The sequence below is a fragment of the Peromyscus leucopus genome, chromosome 15 (assembly GCF_004664715.2).
Source record: "Peromyscus leucopus breed LL Stock chromosome 15, UCI_PerLeu_2.1, whole genome shotgun sequence".
Classification (NCBI taxonomy): Eukaryota; Metazoa; Chordata; class Mammalia; order Rodentia; family Cricetidae; genus Peromyscus; species Peromyscus leucopus.
This window is the reverse complement of record NC_051076.1, coordinates 45,597,339-45,601,294: the sequence shown is the minus strand read 5'-3', so window position 1 is coordinate 45,601,294 and position 3,956 is coordinate 45,597,339.

Genomic DNA, 3,956 nt, shown 5'->3' with positions numbered 1-3,956 from the left:
CTGGAGGAGCAGTCATGAACACTTTTTCCTTTCTTACTTGTCTAAAAGTAAAATGTCAGCCTGTTTCTTAGGTCAATTCCCTCCAGGCTCCATCTGCTCCTCTTGTCTTCAGTCTTCAGTGCCATGGAACTGATCAAGGAAGAAAGGTTCATGGGGAAAACATGGCCAAACCCAGCACGGCACCCATTGAGTTCTAGAGACGTGTATTGTGGAGAGCAGTGATAGTGTATCTCACTACTTTTAACATGGTTGTCACAGCGTGGGGAAAAAAGACCAGCATTTGCTGTTTGTTGGGTTTTCACCATCTAGATACAGTGGAAGATGTCTCTATTGAATTTTTTTTAAGATAGAAAAATTTGAAAGACCAAAAAAAAAAAAAATTGGAAGAAAAAAATGAGTGTTGAATCCAAGAAAGACCAGTTGCAGACTGGATATGTGGGTCTGGGTTGTAACTCAGTGGCAGAGTGCTGGCCTAGGTCTTATACAAACCCCAGGTTCATTCCTAACACCGCCCGCAGTGGAAAACAGATCTGCTGTATGGGGGACAAGACAGAGGAGCCGATGTGAAGAGAGCTGTGTGATGAGAGAATGTTCCAGTGAAGGACGGGTCAGAAAAGTGATCGGAGTTCCCACGGGGGCTGTGAGGAGCGGGGTGGAGTGCTTTCTTCCTGACCCTTCTCACGTATAGAAAGGATTTGCATGCCCAGGACTTTTCAAAGTTCAAATCCACACTTGTGACATCGCAATGGAATCAGTTTCCCTTGGAGACTGGAGTGCTGTGGCCTGGCCTTTAGAATCTCGCTTGGGCTTGCTCTCTGTGCTGGCCCATCATCTTGGTGGGAAGGTGACCTGCCAGAGCAGTTTACAGTCTTTTCCTGGCTGTCTGACTCCTCGGTGGGAGCTCCTCCATAACAGTGTCTGGTGCAGCCAGATTTTATGAATTATAGTAGTGGAACTGAGATGGGAACTCATGTCCCACGGAGTGGACCTTGCCTATACGCGGTGACTCCAGTAGTGTTTGTCAGGCTGGATTGGCCCTAAGTCTTGCCCTTTCTGTCTGAAGGTTCCCATCGGTAGCCCCAGGTGGGCACGGGCACACTGAGGACATGAGTCCATGAAGCTGCTTCCCACCGTCTGTACACTGTCATCTACCTGTTGACAGCAGACAGCTCCCAGGCCACTTTTAAAAGGGAAAAAAAAAAAAGTGTCTTGAACCTTTGAATAAAATCAAATGCCAAAGGAGGGCAGACTGTGTTCTCTTGAGTGACCCACCAGTTTAAACCATGGCAGCTGAAGGAGCATGAGTTTCCTAAAGAGTATTTCTTAATCTGTCCCAGCGTGTCCGTTGCTCATTTTAATATTTACATCAGTGGTGGGGTTTGTTGTTTTTAACTTACAGCTTAGAGAGCAGCTTGTGCTCTGTTGTGTGCGAAGGGAAGGAAGATCTGTTTCCTCTCCCTAAACTCTCCCCTAAAGTCCTGTTTTAAGTACTTGTGCTTATTCATTTTTTATTTTTATTTTCTGGCCAGTTTTATCTTGCTGTGGCCAGTACTTAGTTTTGCTGCCAAGTGGAGTTTCTCTGTGGTTTTTCTTGTGGGGTGAACTGTGCTGTGTACAACCAGCTGATTCTTACCGTTCCACTCCCGAATCTGGACTAGCGTAGCTTTGCACACCCAGAGTCGAGGGAGACACTCTGCAGATGGCTTTCAGAATGGGAAGTCACTTTCACAGGCCCCGCAGGATTCTGAGGTTTCTTGGGTCACAGGAACTATTGATATTGGTCCTTGAATATGTCCGGGAGGTTCCTTTATTCCGTCTAGCACGGTATAGCTTGTCTGCCTAGAAAGTTGGAATGTGGGACCTGCAGGCCTAGACCTCATGGATGTAGCCAGGCCTGGCTGTCCCCACCCAAGGACTGTCAGTCAGCAGGGGGGATGTGCAGGGAGTCTCAATAGCTCCTCACTCTCTGCGGGGTCCATGTGCAGAAGTAGTATTTCTGTTTAAGTCTTAATAAAACTTTACCAGTCTTCCAAAAAAAAATTCTTAATAAAGAAAAATAAAATAAAATAATAAAAAATAAGGAAAAATGCAACTGTAAAATGAGCTAAGTAAATGTTGACTATTACAATAATAAATCACTGAGGAATTATGCTTATAGACCCAAACCCCAACATTATATACTATAACAAAGCACTGTAAATGTAAGCAAGAGAATGCAAATAACAAATCTGAGAGGAAAGGGAGATAACACCAGTTGCTACTTTATTTCTTACAAAAATGTTTAATGAATTTTGTGAAAGTAATAAAAACACTGAAAAAATTCAAAAAAAATCACAGTGGTAGTAAGGATATATATGTAAAAGTCAACATATGCACTCATATGCACTGCTGGCTGTGAGTATAACCATTATGAAAAGCCATGTGGAGAGTCTTCAAAAATCTGAAAAAAAATTGCTATATGATTAAATGATTCTATTAATGGGCACACATCAAAAGATGATGAAATCATTAGATCACAAAAGTAATAACAGCCTGTTTTTATTACAATTCTATCCACAATTGCTATAATATGAAGTCAGCCCAGATATCCATCAAAGGATAAAGAAAATATGTCATATGTACATAATGGAATAGTAATCCACAAAGACGAAATCCTGTCATTACCATTAACATATATGCAATAGAGATGATTCGATGAAACAAGACAGATACAGAAAGATAAATAGAAATACATGTTCTCACTCATTTGTAAAAGCCAGCAAGTCAACCTTGTACAAGGATGAAGTGAATTATTGGTCAAGTCTGGATGGACAGCAATGGTAGAAAGCAACTGAATAAGGATCATCAACATGGTTGGGGAAAACAAGCTTAAGATTGTAGCTTTTTTCAGTTTGGGAAGTTAGGAATTCCACACAGATGAGCCCAACTGGGTCTCAGTGTGAAGAAGTAAAGAATAAGGGCCAGTGAGAGTGGAAATGGCACATTGATGTACAACACAGGAGCCCAGGGCTCAATCTGTGAGCTCTCAGACTATCCTGCTTGTCTCCAGGATGAAGCTGTTCCGGCCTGAACACCAGAGTGCTGGTGTGACATAGTTATTCATCATCAGGCTGGTGAGAATAGGAATCAACATCTTTAAAGCATCCCCATCATTATCTGAAGCTAACCACACCAAGCACATAATATTGTACACTATAAGGAATGATTTAATTCTTGCTCAGCTTATGGTTTAGCATTAGATGCATAAGCTCCCAGCCAAAATGAGAGAGCAAGAGAGAAAGTGAGAGTGTGTGTGTGTGTGTGTGTGTGTGTGTGTGTGTGTGTGTGTGAGAGAGAGAGAGAGAGAGAGAGAGAGAGAGAGAGAGAGAGAGAGGAGACAGAATTTGTGCTCAAGAGTGGTTCAAAGATAGATAAATAAAATTTAAACTGTTATTGAGGACAGAATATAAAAAATATTGAGAACATTATACTGAAATTATCAAAGGCTTTTTCCTGACTGCTGCCTTCAGCTTTGATTACCTCAACTCAGAAGGACATAACAAATAAAACATTCTTTCTAAATAGAGAGTAAAATCTGTTTGAGCACTATAGCACTCAACACTACAAAATACTAGAAATAATAAGCCTCCTTAGTAGAGAAATAAAAAAAACTCCAAAAAGACAAGGGTGATCCAGCAAAAATCTTTTATATGGTAAGAATAAAAGGCAGTGTAACAATTTTTTGATAAGATAGAAGTCTTACTTGGGAATTTAATTTATAAAATAATTCCTTTGAAAAATCAAAGATTTTAAATAATCTCATATATTCACAACAGAGCGTGTTGAGAAGCCAATGATTATACCATGTATTATTTTTAGAAAGTGTACATTGTTGCTACAGCAACAATTTTTTTCAAAAATCTGCATCAGTGTAATAAGCTACAGAACTGGTCTGATACCCATAATAAAACAAAAAT